Below are 23,112 nucleotides of genomic sequence, written 5' to 3' on the forward strand. Positions count from 1 at the left end.
TAACAGCCAATGTACGAACTGCTTCCGTGCATTCCCTATACTATTATAAAATTTTCCCGATAGATGTCGGGCAGATATTTTAAACTGATATTTAACGACATGCCCACTAGTTTTCACTTTTATGACTGTGGCCAGGCTGGAAAATCATGTTTGATAAAAGCCTGGAGAATAGCTTTTAAAATATACCGTTATGAAACTCCTCCAGTGTGAAATGTGATATAAATTTTGTTATTAGTTAAAGGAATTTTATTCTTTTATTCTCATTCAAAATGACTGCTTTTCTATAGTATATAATCGATCTTGTTTTATACGTATGTCGATTTAAACATGGTTATTACCATAACAGGAAAGGAGGATTTGACGTTAAAATCTGCCGGAAGGACCCCTCCTCTGTTACATGAGTTTTCGAGATGCTTTTCTCGGAACAATGTTGAGTATACGTCATACTGCTCCTGACACGGACTTAGTTCCACAAACCACAATGAAAGATGATGTGATTAGAATCGCTGCATTCTGGAGATAAAACTATGAGGTTAACTGACAACAAACCGAATTTCATCTGAAGGTGTGACAATTTGCCATCTATAGCACGGTTGTCGCTGCTTTACTCCCTGTGTTGTAGCCTTTTACACAGTTGTAGAAATAATCAACAAACAAATGTATCATAAAATCATAACACTGGACTTTGACAAATTATATCTACCTGCTGGATATTTCCCCCCAAAAAGAAAAAAAAAGGCCTAGAGCAAAGTAAATGCCATTGTAATTTATAAACATGTTTTTTTGAAAATGTAATAAAACATGTCCTGACACTGGGAATATTATTTGTGTTAGCTGAAAATCGTAAGGCGAAAACTGTGAGCAAAGGCCCACATCGATGCGGGTAATCGACCAGTCTTATGATAAGGATTCGGGTAGAATTTCGGGGTAAAACAAGGTGATGTATTTAAGTCCAGGATAATTAAGGTGACCACCCAGGGACAGGATTGCGTAACACTGTCACTGAATGAACAATGATTTTAAAAACAGGCTCATTAATTTAAAATCAATTCGGATCCTTCTATTACGTGCGGAGTTGATCAGGAAGGTTACAACATTTGCCTGCCTGATCTATTCCCAGGGCTACGGTGGCATGTATGGTCAATAGCGCCTTTGAGACCGTTCACGTGGTCTCACACGAAGTCCCGTGGACATCTCTTGACTTCAGCCAACATGGTGTACACCTTCTGCGTGTAACGAATGGGTTTAATTACTCCAAGCGCTCCGATTTCCTCGATTTAGGAATCTTTAGTGATGTATTTCATGTAATGCGAAATCCCGCTTCTCAACGTGAGCTTCCTTCAAAATGATAGGGCTGACAAATGTGATTTCCCCTTACATGACTGATACGCTAATCTTGAACCGTGTAAGTGAAATATTCTTAATTGCATCGCTCAACAGTAATCAGTTGAATCTTCAGGGTATTTTAGTTGATATAAATTTTTTTTATTTATATATTTTTCTTCATGTTTTACGCCGTAGTCAAGAATATTTACTTCTACGATAACAGCTAATATTATGGTGAGAGCTTTACTTTAGCTTTAGTCTCCAATTTAAAGCTGTCGTGTAAAGATCTATCACTTAGTGTTATATGAAGTTCTAATATCCAGACTTGCCAATTTCGGTACCTTATGACACTCTACTTAATGTATACACTTTATACCATAGCCCGGATAATGACAGTTGCGATGTGAAGACAAACGACTGGGGTTATAATAGCCTATTCATCAAAGCCAGATGTCGGACGACAACGACACACACACTTGACGGTAGCATGAGACGAGCGCGGACCTGAACGACAACAGTAAAGTGCAAAGACCAATGGGAGGAGGACACTTGATATTACTGATACATTTCACGCGATTCGTCCAGGCTCATCAGAGCATTAATCAGCACGCTGACCACTCAAACAGCTGATAAATCACTCGCCCTGCCGATCAGATGTCGCCCTGTCGTCTACACGCGCGCCCAACGTCCCGATCAGATGTCAGAAGCGGACAGCTACAACTAGTATGTGAACTGACCAGTTTACTATATCTATACATAAATATGATATGTTTATATCTCTAAGCTCTAAATTATTTGCAGCGTGACAGCATCCCTCACTGTCTCGTTTTTCTCAGGAACAGTTTGTGGCGCTCGACCGCTCCTATATAAAGTGATCCACCTTATTCATATCCGACTCAACAGTACATCGTGCAATAACAGGGGAGTCTATATAATAGCCTGTAAGTGCACTTGATAAGCACATAGGCATACTTCATGATTATCCAAGACATCCCACTGCTAAGCATCATCCATTTATTGTAAAAAAGGAAGGAATTGGGTCATAGAATGAGTGAGTGAGTGCTTCGGGTTTAACGTCGTACTCAACAATTTTTCAGTCATATGACGAAGAAGGAACCCTTAGGGTGTATCTAATGTGGCTCTTTGTTGCAGGACGGATTTCCTTTTATCTAGTGCTGCTTACCGAAGGCAAGTAAGCCGCACCGACCGAGCCATTGTACTGATACGGGTCAAACCAACTGTTGAAATGTCCCCTGCATGCTGAACGCCAAGCGTATAAGTTACAACTTCCTCTTTTAAACTCTTAGGTGTGATTCGACCCAGGATTGAACCTGGATCTACCGCCCCCGAAGCGGACGCGCTACCAACTGTGCTGTCCCAGTTGGGCCATAGAAAGGGAAATGAAGTCTTGTGGGAAAATATCCATAATGTAAATGAAAATGCAGCGCTTAGTTGATCGAAATGAATTTCATTTAGCGACCTGAGACAAAAAATGTTGCCCTGCCTCTTCATATGGCACGAATATAGTACTGCAAAGGTCTGTGTCTTTTCCTGAGCATGGGAACGACTCACAGTTCATAAACAAAGAATCAGTTATTCTTGTATATTATACACTCGCAAGTGCATTGACCATTGTATGAGAAAGCAGATCCTTGTTTATTTTAGGATTAGCTGGGATTTGTTACAAATAGTGTTAATATTCCCTGTCTAAGCTCAGACAGATTGATAAATGTTGAACCGAGGTCACCCGTTCCAGCCCAGCTCCCGGATGTGGAGGACAATATATTTCATATTGACGAGGAAACATTTGTCACGTCAGTTTTCGTGAACACCCACCGGAAGGGCCATGTGAATTGATGTATTCACGTCTGCATCAGTTCGCTTGGAACAGCTATGAAGGAACATATGTTGGATTTGATTGATTGCTGTTTAAAGGTATCCTCAGGAATATTTCACTTATGGGACAGAGTTAATTTCATGGGTGGAAAACAGTGATGCAGGGACTTTCACCCAGAGACAGAGTTCATTCTGTATATGTCATATAGGTGGAAGGCTAGTCAACCCTAACGAACTTCACATAATAGTATTGCCTACCACTTATTACTACCAAGGCTCCAAGAACAACGGGGACAGGGGTTTTCGAGCAGTCAGTGGCTGGGATTAGGAATATAGAGATTATAATGGCGAATGTGAAGCTTAAACGGTTCAGTTGTACTACTTGAAGTCACAGAATACAGATATAGACCAACCTACCGACGTTTTGCTATAGGAAATAAATATACAAAACCATGCACAGCGTATTAACTTCAGCTGTACACTTTTAATTTAATTCAAATAACGCAGAATACAGAAGTCAACAAAGCTACCGAAAACATTGTGAATACAACGAAGTTTGTGTATACTATGTGTCTTAGGCTCTGTGGAAGGTTGGGTATTGCTGTTCAGATCCCGTTTATATAGCAGTATTACATAGTGTACAGTTGATAATTATTTAATTCAACTCTTCTTTGACTTTGAGGAAAAATCAAAATTGTTCTTATCAGTAATTATTAAAATGTTGGCAGCTTTGTTTGATATTTCTGTTTCGCAATGTGTGATAAAGTTTTATTGGGTGAAACTTTGGAGGGATAAATTAACCACTATGAAACTTTCTTCATATGATTTATTCATCTTAATCATGGAAATCGGCTAAGTTTATGCGGATGACGATACACTGAGCTAGGCAATCTATCTTGTCCAAATGTAACTTGAAAAGTGGATAATACGGAGTCGGGATACAAAGGCAAATAAATGAGATGATATATACACTGGGCATGTGTATGGGAATGGTGATTTGTCAAATTTCGCTGACGACCATGTCTTTTTCCCTTCGATCAGTTATCCCGTCAGATGTCATATGAAGAGGATGAGAAATAATGAAAATAGTGACCAAGACATCAATATAGTTGTTAAACAATAAAAGTCATTATGATATTATAATAAATACATTCTTGTTAAAAATAGTGTCACAGGCTGCCAGTTCAGTCAGATTACATCTAATTAGATATCGATGAAATCCTAACCCCCTTTGACACTGTTCGGTAATCAAAGTCAGCTTAACAGATTCCAAACTGGGCTTGTACTGTTTTGCCCCTCTTATCAATGGAGCTTGGTTTAATGTCTCATAAATTCATGGATATGACCAAAGAAAACTTTGTCAATTTCTTGCATATTTCAAAACCTTGTTAATAAGTAACCGAGGTTATAACGCCACGTAATCGCCCGTCGGGCTCAGAGGCAAGTTGTATCTGTTCTGATACGAGACTTTTTGAGGAGGTGTTAGGAAGTATCCGTGGACGTGAAAGCGATTAAGTCTTTTAAATACTCAGAAGATTAAAGACCATTATTTCAACTTTTACATGCGAATAACAGACCCAACTGGTCAAACATCCATCCAAAGCTTTTGATAAAGACTCAGAGAGACGGTTATTTATATTTGGATGTATATCTTATCGGATGGTCTGATTACCTAATGGCAATCCATGACACTTCTTGAAGGTTAGACGTCCTCTTAGATTCCATCCAAGACCTGCACAAACATGTTTTTTCTTGGTGAAGCAGGTTTGAAAAGTTTTGCTGTATCTGTCTTGTTAGAGAACATTGTGGCATGTACGTGCATGAAGCGATTCCTACGGGATATACAAAAGTTTATAATCACGCTTCATACGATACAAAACCACAAAAAATCGGCACCGGCCCAAGTCCTCTCTTTACAACTGGATTTAACAGAATCCCATTTAAATGGTATCGAAGGACCGTTATTTCGTTTCTTTTAACACTTTTCAATTTGACGCTCACATTTTATATTTTGTGTTCTGTAAACTGATTGGAGACAATCTCAATGAAGAACCGAGTTTCTTTAGCGGCATTTGAACCGGAATTATTTATCCATTGATGACGAGTCTTTAAGGATACTGACATAATCTTTCGCGACTCATTTTATGTGATGCCATATAGGAATTGGCGAGAGGGAGAAGAGGCCAAAGAACGTCCGCTTTTATTCACTGTACAGAAAGTCTTCAGCGTTCTGTGTTAACAAAACCTATGAAACGAATTCCCTGTGTAATTTCCCAAATTACTTTGAGGTGTGCTCTGAAAATAAAATCTTACTTGTAGTCAAAAGGCCATTGCCACTGAAATAGGCAATAGAAAATCAAAAGACCAGCATTACTGGAGATAAGGCATGGGAAGTCAAAAAACGTGTGTACAACGTTGTAAATAAGGCATGGGAGTTCAAACGGCTAGCCGGATCGGGTCATACAGTATCAAAAATTGCACTTGTTTATGACTCGCTTGACGCTCAGCAATAAGAGGTTAGGGCAATGAAAAATGAATGGTTGGCCGGGTGTTCGTACCATGTGAGAGTTTTTGCCGCATTACTGTGAGTGCACACGCACTGTGAGGGTGCTCTGTAAGTGTTCTGAACATGATTTAGCCTACACGTCTTTATACATACGATTAACTCTATTTGGATGTAAAGCACACATTGATAAACAGATTGGACATGATCGATTGCTGTTTAACGATATTTCACCTACACTAGAAGGTTCAGCGAAGATATCGGATGCTGGGCTTTGGAAAAAAAAATAAAAGATACTGGGAAAACCTTATACTGAATGTTAGTTTCCGTAATAGGATTTTAGATCTCAAAATGCAGAGTAGAGAATTTAGTAAAGCTGTGGATACGTAGCTGTAAAGGTCACTATGATATAATAATAGAAACACTCACTAGGATTATCTCTAGTCAGATATCGATAAAAGCTTCATCGCCTTTGGCACATGGTTCAAAGTCAAGCCAACAGCTTTGCTTGCCTCTCTTATCAAAGCTTCTTATGGTTTATAAATCTATTCAATAGGATCAAAGAAAACTTTGACAATCTCTTGCCATTGATAAAATCTTGTTATCGTAAAAAGGGAAAAGTAACTCTGGGTATTGGCACTTAATCTGAAGGTTGGAATGGTGAGGCATTATCCATACAGGTGATATGGAGTATCATGCATGTGAATATGGCTGCAAATAAAAGGCTTTCCACTCCTCACAGAGCTAAAGAGCAAATATTTCATAGTATAAAAGGTGTATTGATTGTAGTGTTATTTGCTATAGTGTTTGCAAGATGATATTTCCCCCTGCATACCTGCCGTCACAGTCCTAACACACATTCAGCGCAACACATGCATGTACATTTGTTTCTGACTCGTCAGAGGTCATTGTGGCATGTCTGTGCGTGAAGCGATCCCTAAAGGACATATAAAAAGTTGTAATCAATCTTCTTACGATGCAAGCCACAAAAGTCGGCACCGGCCCAATTCCTCTGGCTATAACTGGCTTTAACAGAATCCCATTTAAATTACAACGAAGGCCCGTTAACGGCATTTCAGTTTGACTCTCACGTTTTATATTTAGTTCATGTGATTAATATGGGACAACCCCTGCAAAGAGGCAAATGTCACGCGTAGCATTTAAAACGGAAGTATTTGTCCATTAAAGACAATACTATGAAGATCCTGGCATTAATTTTCGCGTCTCACGTTACGCACAGACTCGTAGGAATTACCAAGGAGACGAACAAATGAACATTTCCTTTCTTCCACTGTACAGAAAGTTATCAGCCGTTCAGTGTTACTGGGGTTCACCACAAAACCTATCAAGCGAATTTCCTTTGTAATTTCCCAAACTACTTTCAGGTTTGCTGCGAAAATAGAAATCTCATTTGCAGGCAAAACGCCATGTGGTGTTGCTGAAAGAGAACATTTGAAGTTAAAAGAACAATCTTCTGTTGAGGGCAGTCTCGTCTCGCTCTCTTCCGCCTGGCAGATAACCGGAATAAACCTTGCTCTTGTGAAATATCCCGTGTTAAATGCGCCAAGAGGACATCTGTTCAAGTTTTCTGTGCCTTGGACGTAATTTGTATCCACTCAAAAGTCGCGGCATCTAAACATTGCGAACACGGGATGGTTGGTTGGTATCTGGGATATGGACGTGTGCCATTCCCTCGATTGCGAACACGGGGTGGTTGGTTGGTTTTGGGGATATTGGCGTGTGCCAGACCCTCGGTTGCGAACACGGATGTTTTTTTTTATGTTTGGGATATTGGCGTGTGCCAGTCCCTAAATTGCAAAAACGGGGTGGTTGGTTGAAGTCTGGGATATTGGCGTGTACCAGTCCCTTGGTTGCGAACACGGGGTGGTTGGTTGGTTTTGGAGATATTGGCGTTTGCCAGACCCTCGGTTCGAACACGTAGTTTGAAACCCATGGATGAGCACCTGGATGAAATGAGGGACTTCTTATACTGTCATTTCAACAATTTGTATACAATCAATAAATTTATGTGCGCCTGCGCCACTTTTTGAGCAAAGAAACACACGTTTCAAGAGGCGACCAATGGATGGCTGAAATTCCCCTGGTTTCAGTACAAGGAACGGAATAGTACTGACTGTTGAAATGGTAGGCTTCATATTCATACGCTTATATTTATTACCTGTGCATGCCCCAATTCTGCTGGTGGGTTTTGACCCCGAGGCGAGGCCTCTGCACAATTATACCAATAACTATGAATCACAACAATATGTATAGGACTAACGCTGGGAATAGTGGTGCATGTTCCCAGGGCGAGTCAATAAATGATTCGTTTGCACTAAGACCCATTTCCATCCAAATACTGGATATATTTGAGAACATTAAACATGGTATTGCCACCAAACCGTGTTCTATCCAATTGAACGATTGTTTGACACTGAATTCCTAAAGCAAACATTTAACTATTTCCAAATGTGGACATACCAATTGTCTTATATGTCCATCATTTGATACATCCGCCACTTTTATTTCTTCACTGATTGGTAAATGTTATTCTGTTAATTCCTACGTTAACATAGGTTGTATTGCCTCCAACTGTATTTACTTGGTAACATGCAAGTGTGGTCAGGAGTATGTTGGGAAGACAACCCAGAAACCACATCTACGGGTGAACGGGCACCATAAGTCCGTGCGCAAGAAACAATTGCTAATAGGCAAGCATTTCTCTGCCTCCGACCATGACTGTGGACCATTTCAGCGTTCAAATAATAGAACTGGTTAACCATCAGCAAATGAAACGGATGTCGAATTTGAACGTAAAATCCGTGACCGTGAGCTTTTCTGGATGCTAGAGATTGGTTCAGTCTTCCCGTATGGGTTGAATGATAACGTTATGGGAATCGGCAATGTAACATCCAGCCAACCACATGACTCCATCATAACAAATTTATTCAAATATCATAAACGTAGATTTCGCAATCATGGTAGGAGGAAGCTCAATAGAAACATGATTCACAAATACGTTACAGCTAGCTATTTAGTAGGATTGTCATACGACACCAATAGCATGCATGTTCTACTCACAGTATTATATGCACTGCAATTGAATTTGCTAAAACTGGTAGTTCAAGACGTATCCAATAACATACTTAATTTTAATGTTTCACCTACCTTATACGTCTGTGTCAAGACATATCGTATTTTGGATAACTACAACTGAAACTCAATACGATCGACTCTTTCTGAAGAAAAAGTATTTAGACAGAGGCCTTGATTTAATTAACCTATCACGCATCTTTAATGAACCTGATGTTCGTAGTGCTGTGCCTAATTATTTTAATATCCAAGAGCCCCTTTGCATATCCTATGAGTACACAAAGCCTATCGCTTCCAAAATTTTCAATTATTCAAAGGCCGTCAAGGAGTTCGATTTGGTGACGTATACTTCTGGCGGCTATAACTGTGATTCCTCAGTTTTTACCTATGACAAATGTAAAAATGTCCTGACTGGTGACTTTAATATTACTAAGAATCATGATCTAAGAATCTCTTCGTGAGGGGTCCTCAGTATAGAGAAAAGAGAAATGTCAACATTAGATCTAACATCAAAAATATATTCTCGCGCTTGAGGAATATGTTAAAAAATGGTCAAAACGGGAGAAAGTGGATTCTTCGGTAGTTAACGATTGGCTTGAGATTGTCAAAAAGAAGGTTAGTTTAGCTATACATCGTATAGACATTGATGCTCTTCCTAAAGTTAAACAGGTTCTGAAGGGTCCCACTGTTCAAGAAACACTCGCTGACCTTCATAGTAAAATTGTCATCATTGTAGCAGTCTAGGCTCCTAATAATCTCATCTTTATTTGCAAGAATTACTATTATGAAATTCTTGTTCAAGAGCTATGTACATCTACAACATCCACGTATTCTGCTTCTACATGTACGGAGGAACTATTTAATAAACACAAAACTCTTCTTAAAGAAATTCGCATAAATATACCTACCCGTCATACCGAAATACCACAACTTTGCTGGTTTCCTAAAATGCAGAAATCCCCATACAAGGCTCGATTTATTGCAGGTTCAAGAAGTTGTACCACCGAACTCTTGTCAACCTTACTTACGAGAGCGTTACAACAAGTAAAGTCATTTTGGAATAAGTATTCTTGTGCCATAACAAAAAATTCAGGTGTCAACTGCATGTGGATTCTTAACAATTCCAAACGTCTTACAGGAGAACTTGGTGCTTATATGCATATACCTTACAAAGACGTATCCACATGGGAAGTCTATACTCTCTATACTACAATTCCTCACAAAGATCTTATTGAAAAAATATCGTCGTTAATTGTCTGGGTATGTACTAAAACAGGTCATAGTTACAATAACGTCAGAAGCAATAAGGCTTCCTTTAGTTCTACTATTTATAAATGTTACCACTAATGGGATGTTACATGATTTATTGAATTACTTGAATTTCTCATTAATAACATCTATGTGAAATTCGAGGATACCATTTACCAACAGTGGATAGGTATTCCCGTGGGTACCGGTTGTGCGCCTCTTTTGGCAGACCTTTTTGCAGACCAGTTTTCATATGAACACGACTATATGCAGAAATTAATTAAAAGTAATATATTTAAATCTCGATCCTTTTCATTTACCAAGAGGTATATGGATGATCTACTGGCGTTGAATAACCACCATATTGCCGAAGCGGTGAACGAAATCTATTCGCCTTCATTGGATTTAAAGGAGACAACAGATAGTCCTGATGGTACATCTTATTTGGATCTATATCTGTACACAGACGAACAAAGTCTCCTTTCACGCCGCCTTTACGACTAAAGGGATAATTTCAAGTTTGATATTGTAAATTATCCTTATTTAGATAGCAATATACCAAAGAATTCTGCATATGGCGTATACATATCTCGCCTTGTAGCATTTGTCAGATCTTGCGTAAATCGAGATGACTTTAATCTCCGTCACAAGTTGTTAGTTCAAAAACTATTTTGTCAAGGATACTCCATCAAACGCTTTCATTCTAAGTTTCTCAATTTTACAATGAGTCACAATTGCAGGTATGGTCAGAACGTTCAGAATCTCCGGCGATCGGCATTATGATCAACCACATAGACGGCGCTGTTATCCGTATGTACAGATCTGTCGTGAGCATGGTATTTAACAATATAGATGGCGCTGGTTGCCGAGTGTAACCGTTTGTCTTGTAGGCAGTTTTTATACAGACCAGCATGTCGTGTTTAACATCATAGATGGCGCCCCTTGTAGTATGAGATCCTTACATATTAATGGGAAAGACGTAATCGTCTTTTTATCGTTACTTTTGAATCACAATCTGTTCGCTTAAGGTCTGTAACGATCGTCAATTTGGAACTGTAAAGGCAGCCATGCCCAATACGTCTGCATGATGGCTTTATGAACAGTTGCAATCAAAGTGCCAGTGAGATACCTTGTTTAATTGTTATTTGACCTGGAACGCTTTAAAGGACTACGAATTTGAATATGGAATTCATGCCTGGAATATCAACTGTCTGCCCGGCATCATGGAAAACTGATGGCTGCTTCTCTCTTGTGTGTTACCAGCTTTATTTCCTATTTGTATAATTTCTTACATACCTTTGTCTGTGGGAGCTAGTGTTAAACGTTGTTTTGGAAATGGATCTTGTGACTATTGACTTCGAACGCCCTTTACGGACTACGAATGGTATAAGAATCTCGGACATGACGTTTACATCAGTTTATTCATATACACTTAAGCAAGGGAGATTATGAGGCAAAATACTGTCGAATAACCAGCGTTAGGTTTCTGCATGCAGTCTTCGACCAGCTCACATGGGCCACAAAGGTAGTAGACTTCTGGTGGGCGAAGAGCGCGACAGCTCGCACAAGTTGATAAAAAAAAATACAGCGTAATAGAAAAGATCTTAGCCTAAGATCATTACATCGCTGGCAGAAAAATTCTCATATATCTGGATAGTGCAGATAGAGGAGCCTATGTATTATGTAACTAAGGCAATACATATTGAATCTTTTTTCTCGAAATGAAAGGCAAGAGATAATCATCTCTCAACACATGCTGTTACTAAATGGCCCTTGGCAGCGATAAATCAGGTTGAAAACCTTATTTGATTAGGAATTAATCCCTTTTGTAAAGTATAATATAAATTATTCATTACTGTTTTCTACATCGTTATAAGCTTATCTAAGCCATCAAAGCTGTAGAGATTGTATGTCGTGTTCGTGAAGCTGGCCGTATGATATTGCCGTTCAGAGAACCATTAGTTAGAATTATATGAAGTAGATGTATGTCTTGTGAGGTTTCTCTTCCAACACCTAACTTAGCATTTGTCGATGTATATGCTTTATATCATATACTCACTCTCTGTTCGATGACGTACACCATACAATATTTGTGCAGAGATGCGTTCAAATGATGCAATTGTCGAGTCGATCCGTTGAATTTGACTTGTCGAATGAAAAAAGGGCATGCGTTATTTTCATGCGACTATCGCATTTGGCACATCGCGTTGTCTGAACATACGATAATTTGTTTTCAATTTGTCCAAACTGACGAGTCGATACTTCAAATCGTATCGTGTGAAGGTGGATTTACAGTGAACTGACGTTATAGACACCTTTTGTTTGACGATTACAAACTACGAACTAAACACTTGCCAAGTACGACCTATTCACTATACTAAAAAAAACATTTACACTGACAGTGAGCATCCATAAAGATAGTCAGGGCTAAATGTACCCCAACACAAAGGTAGGCTTCAAACATCCCCAGATCCAGGTCAAACGAGGTCACAACAACTGGGACACATGATCACAGCCACATTTTGGGCCAGTTAAAGTTTATTTTATTTCCTCACATTTTACATTAACTAGGTTTAGTGATGTGTTTCTTTCTTCCCAGAAATAAAGATAGAGCTGTATTCTTCCATTCAAAAAAACTGGATTTTTAGATTGTATTGTCCTCAACATGTTGAAGTTGTACCCAAGAAAAATATGTTTCCTTTAATTCTACAGTAATTCTGACTTCACACAACCTTATTATGCACCTTATTGGTACATCGACAGAAAACAACTTATGATTCTAGTGAGGCACGCGGCAACGTCCGGAGAAAGATGAACTCGTGGAACGTTCGGACTGAAAAGAGAAAGATGTATACCATTAAGAACTATTGACAACTTGTGGGAGCCTTACCTTTGCTTTAACAATGGAAAGACGGAACACAAATCAAGTACTTTAAAACAGAAATATGATCTTACCTTTGGGAAGAACAGTCAAGTTTACAGTAGCAACAGAATCACGTTATTGGAACCCTTCCGTGTGCAAAGTTCCGACGCTGTCTAAGTGGATGCCTGGGATACATTTGTGTTAATTGCAAAGCTATGATCTTTACTTATCCCGCATTTTGAGGTGATGGGAAATCAGGATCCCCTAAACATGACAGCGAAGTGACATTAGTGAATGAAACTATTCATGTGGAAGCTGACTTGGGAACATGGTCAGTCGATCTGTCCTGACGTTCGAAACTGCATGTTGTTCATATGTGCATGATGTAACAGCATCTCTCTGATTAAACCGAAATATCTGGTATAATACATCGTATTAACTGAAATATACATTGCCATTTATTTTTCTTGCTACCGATGAATTTACGTCAGCATTATTCACTAGTTAGTCTGATGGAGCCGTCATCTAAGCAAAAACTCATGATCATCATTAGTATTACAACCAGATCAAATACTGGTGTCATACCTTTATCTTCATCTGCAAGATCTGTTATGCTTTGCATTAACCGCAAAATGGTAACAGGCTTTGTGATGATCAACCCGGGAACAACGGTCATCAGAACTTTTGCCTTTCAAGCTTAATTGTAGACAACCAATGATATTCAAATTTATGTTGTAAAAGGGGATATTATTGCATAACAGTCTTTAGAAAAAAGGATGTCAGATTCTCTAAACCTCCAGGAAATGCTAATACATCAAATCATGTAACATGTAGTTAAACTATTTACAAGATATTCCCTGCTATCTATAGGCTTATCTTCTTTCAAAAACTTACAGCCTTGTCGTTTAAACCGCAGACATTATAATAGTGTATTAGCTCGGAATCAATGCTAACTGATGAAAAACCCTTAATCTTCAACAGTTGAACCTTTTCATCCGTTACACAAAAGGCATGTCACCCCAGAAATCAATTTGTTGTGGAGCTCTTTAGGACTGGTGCGTTTTTGGTAACACTGATATTGGACAATATCACATTAACTTTCTCGGGCAGCGAAAGCAGGAGAGCAAATGGATGAGAGGACATTGGCCGGTGCTTACAGACGGTCCCCGGCTTGGCTTTCAGACCATTCACTGGTTTGGTGGGCGACTTGAGAACCAATACCTGTAACAAGTAGCCTACCCGGCAAAGACGTGACTTACACAGTGAGCTCTCAGGCATTCTTCTGTCATAAACCTGATCGCTGTCCTCTGTAATATTTGTCTTGAATTTGTCTGTCAGTTATCCAGCCAATCTGATCAATCCAGAAGCTGCTTTCCAGACGCCGCTCCTCTGGGCCATTACCAAAAAGGATAAATGAATAAATAAATGAAGTTCTTTTATATATAGCCGATCACATATCATACAGATTATATCTCATAAATGCCTGCGAATCAAGATAACCACAGAAACTAGTGAGCTATAGGATGAATAATTGCGACAAAGGTAGCCGGAGACGCATTTCTCATCATTTCAGACGAATTTTTCTACAGTTATATACTGATTAATGTCTAATCGTTTATGACACCCACCTACTCATGAATATCATACCGGTACTGATAATCTGCACTGTGTGCAGGTTGTTGTTCCTTTATTTCGTGCGTAAATCACCATATAAAAGAAGAGGCATTTGCTATTGATGTGGACGGCGTCCAGATTGTCAGGTTTTAAAAATCCGAAATGTGTCCAAAATACAGTTGCAGAATCTGAAAGTTGTTAGATTATATCTATACACTGTACATATAGTCTTGCATGAAAGTGAAGCCAAACATTGTTCGTTGAAAGCTACATTGAGCTGACATAAAAGATGAAAAGAGAAGTGAGATGAAAAAACGGCACAAAAAAGTCTATAAAAATGGGCGGCTACATCTAGTATATTTTCACTCAAGGGATTCCGTTCCTTAGTTTTCCTACTCTACTCGGTGAGACATGCTTTAAGTAAGAGAGTTAGTGTAATCTCTGCGGAAGGTCGACTCAGTTTTAATGTACTGAAAAGACGGAATTAACAGTTTACCAAGGAAAGGCACAGTTCTCTCGGGATACAGCCGTCAGCTGGGACATCTCTATTGGACTAAAGGCTTTTACAGCTTCAGTTTTAAGGTGCTTGAACTTAAAACCCATTGCACGCTTTCTCTCTTATTAGAATTTCCCAAAACTACTATGTATGTCAATCGCTGAAAGAGTTAACTCTCGTTCTCTTCCACCTGTCTGTGACCATGAATGGACCAGGTACAGTAACGTATAGAAGTTCTCGTGTTAATGGGTGAAGGAAACGGGAGTGCCCGCGGTAACTAGCGACCTGTGGTACTTTAAAGGTCGAAGTTTTCCACTTGCGAAATATACATATATGCACACTGTACTGGTGGAAGACGAGAGGTCTTCGATCAATGTTACGCTTCACAAGTGGCCACATGAGAGTTTCAAATCCCACCTTTTGCACCTTTTTGGCGAGATACCATGCCGTGGGTTCATTCATCTCGCCATCCAAAGGAGTTCAAAAGTGTGTTAATTTGGTAGCCTTATGATTTACCTTACCATTTTGTTCAAAAATCGTTATCATAAAGGCAGGTGAATGAAAAATACAATATACAGCTTGAACCACATTTGCATAAAGGTGGAACGCTTCTCTTTTCTGATGCCATGCTGAAAGCTAAAACACTAGTCTCATCGTATAAGAAATGAAGCAAGACAGATTGGACCAGACTAAGCTAACACAGAATTGAAATTTTTAATGTAGTTGTTGAAAACTGGCTTCTGTGAGAAAGGCCTTTTGATTGGTCACACGTCAGCTGTCAATAAACCTTCTGTCGTCGCTTCGAAACGCTTTGTAACAAATTGCTCTTATGATAGGTTGCACCATAACGTGATTTCAGCCAACCATTCCTTTCCTTTTTCATGTTAAACCAAGTTTAACGAAATCAAAGAAAAGTCTGGAAATTTTCAGTGACTTTTATACAGAGATTTATCTGAAGAAACATAAGCCGCCTTGTCCAGAAAAACAAAACTGAAAGGTGAGGGCTCGTAATCTTATTTCTTTTCTGATTTGATTCTGTGGCGCATCGACATTGAGCAAAAGAAAACCTGTTATACAACCAGAGACGTTTTTAATAATCTAATAACGTGAGCAACGTATTACGGAAGTCACCATAGCTTGCTTTGCCGATTGTTTTTTATAGGCTTTGTTTAGATCATGCTATTTAGGGTCGAACTGGATGTTATAGCTGGGACCTGGCCGTTAACCGTTAGAATAAAACCTGACTGAAGTTAAAATGCCAAGTGTTCATATTCCAGCGCTCGCGTATGACCAGATACCGGAGACTTAAGTACCGTTGTTGTTTTGCCTTAACAACAACCTTAAAAAATAAAATAAAATCCTGCAAATCAGATTCCGCTGGTGAATAGCGCGTTTACGGAATCCAGTCAGGCTTCCGCGTAAACACGTTTTCCTCGTTGAAATAAAATGTTTTCCAATGGACGAATTTAAAGTTCCGCAAACATTTCCTTCGTTACAGACCCTTCGTCTCTCCATATAACTTTCTTTATCAAGATCTAATTTATGGACTTCAGAGCACTGAACTAAATGTCATCAAGAAAACTTGTTCGGGTCACCATTCTATTGAATTTCTGAAATTCTCATTAATAAGAAATTACTCTGCGACATGAATCAATTATATATATTATATAATTACATATATACATATAATTATATATATATATATATATATATATATATATATATATATATATATATATATATATATATATATATGACGACCATGAGGAAGCCGGCCGTACATATACAATATGTTCCTATTGGTATTATCTGCGTCCCTTTCAAAAAGAAATGTTTATGCAAATATAAATACGACTAATTGAAAAAATCTGATTAAAATCAACTACTTCATATAGGTCGGATATTATCTTACCAAAGACTGTGGAAGTGATAGTTATTGCTGCCTCGCTTGACGCTCAGCTCTGAGGGGTTAGAGCAATGAAACAGGACTGGCTGGCCGGGTGTCAGTATAATGTGACCGTATGAGGTGTCTTCGACATGACACTTCTATGGCGGCAGCACTTTAGCGGCATGGACTCGCCCTGCCACAAGAATACAATATATGTACACATACCTAATGACGCCTTGTTGTCATATGGCTGAAAAATTGTTAAGTTCATTCCTTTTTAACAGTGATAAAACCTCAATAATCCTAAAGTTCAATAACTAGTGCAGTACCTACGTTCCCTGGATAAAAGATTATTTTCCCCTGTGACCTGGTTGCATGCGACCCTTGTACAGACTACATGGGAAATGGGGTTTAGCCTTGTATCTATTCCTAACATCATTTTGCCTTTGCTTGGAAGAATTTATAGCTTTAACATTTCATATCTTTCGATACTGATTTCTCAAACATTCTATTTAAGGGTAAAAAATATTTATATAGGGCATGTACAACTGTGTTTTCTTCGTGTATAACTGTGTTTTCTTTGTGTATAACTTCGTGTTTCTTCGTGTATAACTTCGTGTTTTCTTCGTGTATAACTTCGTGTTTCTTTCATGTTTATAACTTCGTGTTTCTTCGTGTATAACTGTGTTTTCTTCATGTTCCTTTCTTGCATAACTCCGTGTTTCTTCGTGTATAACTGTGTTTTCTTCGTGTGTAACTTCTTATCTCTTCATGTATAAATTTCTGTTTCTTCGTATACAACTGTGTTTTCTTCATGTGAAACTTGGTGTTTTTTCGTGTATAGCTTCTTGTTTCTTCGTCTATAGCTTGGTGTTTCTTCGTGTATAAATGTGTTTTCTGCGTGTATAACTTCGTGTTTTGTTTGAGTATAACTTCGTGTTTCTTCGTGTATAACTTCGCGTTTCTTCGTGTACATCTTCGTGTTTTCTTCGTGTATATCTTTGTATTTCTTCGTGTATAACTCCGTGTTTCTTCGTGCACAACTGTTTTCTTCGTGTATAACTTGGTCTTCTTTGTGTATAACTTCGTGTTTCTTCTTGTATAACTTCGTGTTTCTTCGTGTATAACTGTTTAATTTGTGTATCTTCGTGTTTTCATCGTGTATAACTGTGTTTTCTTCGTGTATAACTTCATGTTTCTTGGTGTATAATTTCTTATTTCGTGGTGTATAACTGTGTTTTCCTCGTGTATAACTTCATGTTTCTCGGTGTATAATTTCATATTTCGTGGTGTATAACTGTGTTTTCTTCGTGTATAACTGTGTTTTCTTCGTATATAACTGTGTTGTCTTCTACGTAGCTTCGGGCCAAAAACATAAAAAGAAAGAAGTGTTTTTGCCTTAGAAATCACTGAAGTCTTCATTTCATGTATGTTTTAGGTGCTTGCTTAAATTTACAGATTTCATTTTGTCTTTTTAACCTGTAAAACCCATAGTGATAGATTACCGTTGCTTCTATACCAGTTTTGCGACCTAACCTGTCAAAATCGCAAATTAGCAGAAACTATGCCATGTCCTCAATATTGTTACCGCAGAGTTTGATTTCTCTACTTTTATCAGTTTGGGAGATATTGGAACTTGAAATTTGCGAACCGAAAAATTCTAAAAATCCCAATAAGTGTCCCGCCAGGACAACATGACCCCCCTAATGATGACATCGCTCGTCCTTGGCCACGAGGCTATCAATCGGCCTGAAGCAAACCCTCGTATTGGTAAATAAGGAGAGATTGTATCTGTACCGGTGTAGGGATTTATTTCTTCTTAATCCTTCGTGGGCTTGACCGGGGATTGGCCAGGATTTCACCGACCCAGGAGACAGGCGCTACATCCTCAGGGAGCTTATCTCCATTAATAATGACGGATTTGCTCCGTGGCGTGGAGTAGATGATGATGTTTATAATGAATTTAGAAAGCTTAGAAAACATTTACTTAGAAAATGGTCTGGCTTGCTCTGGGCATTTAGAAAAGTAATGTGTTTAAAGGGATCGAAAGAGATTTGATCACTCTGAGCCTATGACAGATGGGAAGATAATAATTTTTCGGAAACTGTCGAATAATTCCACATTTTTGATGGAAATTGAGTTTTGTGCTCTTAACCTTGACACGAATTTCATATCTTGCCGTCTTAAGACGTCTTCATTAATTGCATGGGGGAGTCTAGAAAAAAAATCGCCCTTTTAAATGGGCCATCATTTAAAATGTTTAAAACTGTGACATTTCATACGCATCATTTAATGGATATTAGACGACTTTCTAAAAAAAATTAGCATCGCAGGTGAAATAGTATTAAATCTGTAACAAACTTAAAAAGCATCAAGTGTCGCAGATGTCATACATTTCAGGCTTTTAAAATTGTTGCCTTTTTAATATTTTGCCTATCGTGCTAAATTTTCATGAAGTTGAATACTTGAATGAAAGTATCCACTTTTAATCATCGAATTGAATCAGGATACATCCGCCCGGTCAGAAAAAGTGTATTTTAAAACAAATTTCAATTTTAGAATATGTTTAATTTCAGAATAGAATAGTCAAATCTAAAAGAGAATGTATAACTCTTATATGTAATTTCCAGGAAGGTTTCCAGCCCACCCCAGACAAAGGACAACTAAATCCGTAGGGTCGTTGGACAAGCCTTTTGTCAGGACTTCGGGTAATTATTCTTCGCTAAGTATACGCCTTGCACGCACCAAGTTTGAAGCGTTGTCATGATATTAGATGACGTTTAGAGCTCTGTCTTCGTCCTTGAAAATTACCCTAGGTTAAGTTCTTAATACCTACGATGTAATGGCAGCCGCATCATCGAAGTCTCCCATAGGCATTCGACTGAGACGGTGCTTTGTTTCTGTTTCTGTTCAGAATGGCTGTGCTCCGTGGATTCTCGCGGAGTCTCGTACATAGATCACGAGCCCGCTCATATATCACGGATATTAGCACAGCTCAAGCACTTAAACAGCAGTGTCTGAATAGATTCCCTATGTAGCAAACGTTTTCCTCTTACGCCCAGGACGCCTCGGATCCCCTTGACCGCACCAAAACATAACTCCAAGAGCACCTTACAGTTTGTTGGATCGAAACATCTCCAGAGGTCATTGTGAATCTTAGTTTTTCTGTTAAACCTACGCCAGACGTCTCGTTTATCACGGGATGCCAGCTATTAGTGGTTCAGTTCATGTATTGAATTTCTGTCTTTTAACTATGATTTTCTTGCGGTGCTGTGCCTGCTACGCTTGGACTTGGACAATAAAAGAGCCAATATCCGGAAGGTACATTGAGATTTGTAGCTTTCAGGAAATGTCCACTTGACAAACTTTCGTTTTTGCAAACTTTATGCGCTAGACAATATCATCTCTCTTTGTCCCTGCAATCAAGATCATTTTTTTGTCCCTTCAATCAAGATCATTTCTTTTGTCCCTTCAATCTGACGAAACAGTCAGTCTACAGCTATAATTTAAAAAGCAGATATACTGGAGATTTTGGGTTAAAATAACAAATAGTCGCTAATCACTCCAAATTTTCAGTATTTACCATACACCGGATTCTGGCATTTCACTAAATTTTCATACCTGCACTATTTATAGTGTTAAAATGATTCTTAAGTATAAATGAAATATGATATAATCCTCATTATGAATTTTAGGAATTTTATTACAGAATTTGAAATGTTCGGGCGAGGCCAGTATTTTGTTAAAAGTAATTATTTGAGCTATTCTAAAATAAAAACATCTTCAGCAATTTCCTGAATGATCTTTTTGAGCATTTTAGGGAACAGCCGTGCAGAACGTAAAAAGCAAGTTCATCAAAGGTGACCTTCGGTGACCTGTGGTATCCACGCCTTCACATACTGGTAATCCTCTCCGCCAACGGTGACTTTCTGTGGTAACCACGCCATCACACATTCTTCTCCGTCAACGGTGATCTTCTGTGGTATCCACGCCTTCACATATTCGTCTTAGCCAACGGTGACCGTCTGTGTTATCTACGCCTTCACATATTCGCCTACGTTTTTGTAACCCCAAACTATGATTTGCATTAAGCTGCGACTTAATTTCTTTATGTTACGTGATTGCAGTGTAAGTTCGCACTCCAGATTATTTTATTCAAACAAAGGCGAGCAGTGTCATGGGTTTATAAAACCTGAGTGCCTTGAGCTAAATCACCGACTTTCGGAAAGTTACTGACAAAGACGTTAAGAGTGACCTTGAGGTGTATGTCATATAGAAAACACAATATCCGGCCATAAGTGGGAAGGTCCTCCAGCAACCTGCGGATGGTCGCAGCGATAACATGTGGATTCCACCACTTAACCAAACATCGATCACTTTCATCGGCCTCATAAACAAACAACTAGGAGCTGAGACTGCTTACACTAAACCATTCTGAAAGCTCTATACCTGACACTATAATACATACCATTCATCTGCCACAAAAGCCAATACAATTAGGTGCTATCGCTATATAGCGATGACATTGATTCTAAAGTCCTGGACCTGGAGCCTCGCACATCATCTAACGGTTTAGTCTGGCGTATATCGTATGTACAATACGGACGATAAGCCAAATACTTCCCCAAATAGCATTAATGGCCTTATGGAAGAAATCGGAATTGCATGCCGCCGGCAAACTGGAATGTACAAGTTTCGTCGATGTAGCCATGGATTATTCGATTACGAAACCTGTCGAACGAACAGACAACGGATTTGAAAAAGATGAGTATTCTAATTCCGGGACAATCTGAGGTGAAAATCTGGATAAAAGCCTTTCAGATAGTTGTCTACATTAATGGAGCTCTCGTCTGGCTCGACGAATGAATTGGTTTTCTCTCTGCAATCAATGGCTCTCTGACCAACTGGTAGCAGGTTCGAAATACGCTGTTCGTGGAGTGTCTGTGGGCGATAGATTAGAGGGGTTTGGCACGTAACTTCTATGTTTACTCTGGGCGTGTCGGTTTCCTCCACACATAAACCTGATTGCCGTAGTACTGTTAAGTGAAATGCGACATTAAACGCTCATTGAATAAATAAATAAATAAATAAAAAATAAATAAATAAATGTTAGGGGTGTTTATTATTGACGACAAGAAAGAAATAAAGGAAACTGTCATTGCCAATAATGGTTTCATTTTGTCTTTGTGGTAAACGGTGGAGTCAGGATGTTGACTACACTACCACACCATTTTACGACAGGGCGTAATGACTGTAGCGTAGAGTGAACAATTATTGGACAGTTAATAAAAGGAATGCATCTGAATAACACGTATTATTTGACATAATTTCATTAACATATAAAGGCAATATAAAGTGGTAAATTGGTAATTAAACCTCGGCCAGACTAAGTGACATTTATGCCAAAATTTATTTCACATTGCTCAAACTGTCGCTATAAACAAGAAATGGAACTTTTCAGCAATGACGTTTAAACAGCATGAATATAATACGTGCGTGTCTCTTGGGTATTTTTTAACATCCCTCGCGGAAACTGTAGTGCCAGGGACAATTCGCATTTTGCTCTATTTATTACAATTATGCCTCAAGCAATTCAATCGAAACCGTATAATTTAATCAAGCCATGCTTGTTAATCTTCTTGTGTTTAAAATGCAAGAGCAGCATTTTACAGCTAGATGGAACCCTATTACCAGTGTTGAGCTATTATGTTTATCTAAGGGACATACACCACTTTTGTTTTTATTCTTTTCACGCCCATGTAATCATTGGTTGTAATTTTCCTTAACTGTTGCTACTTTATAAACATTCAACAATGCCCAAAATGAAGGGGATAAATGACATACACCCTCATATTTTGATAAGTTTAGCCATTTCAGTAGAAACCTTCCTCTCGTTGAGAAGTTAATAGAACGGGTTCATCGTATAAAACATGGCAATACGGGTTTAAGCACAGAATACCGCTGCACAAGTCTTTGGGTGAGAGCCATCAGAGATGATGCAGTGAGAGTGAGAGCCATGCAGTGATTCGGGGTGGATTAAACTGCAACTGCGATCCTCCCTGATGGAGTACACCAAAGGGAATTTTGTTTGGTCTTGTGGAAGGGCGGAAACTATGGCTCCGGACCTTACTGGTTCAAAACTTGTACAGTGTGTAACATGTTGATGTATAGTTGTTAGATTTACTGATTCGTGATTCATGATTCAAAGAAAAAAATCTGAACATCCGTCTGAGTTGACTATAGAA

Source organism: Liolophura sinensis, chromosome 8 (genome assembly GCF_032854445.1).
Source record: "Liolophura sinensis isolate JHLJ2023 chromosome 8, CUHK_Ljap_v2, whole genome shotgun sequence".
Classification (NCBI taxonomy): domain Eukaryota; kingdom Metazoa; phylum Mollusca; class Polyplacophora; order Chitonida; family Chitonidae; genus Liolophura; species Liolophura sinensis.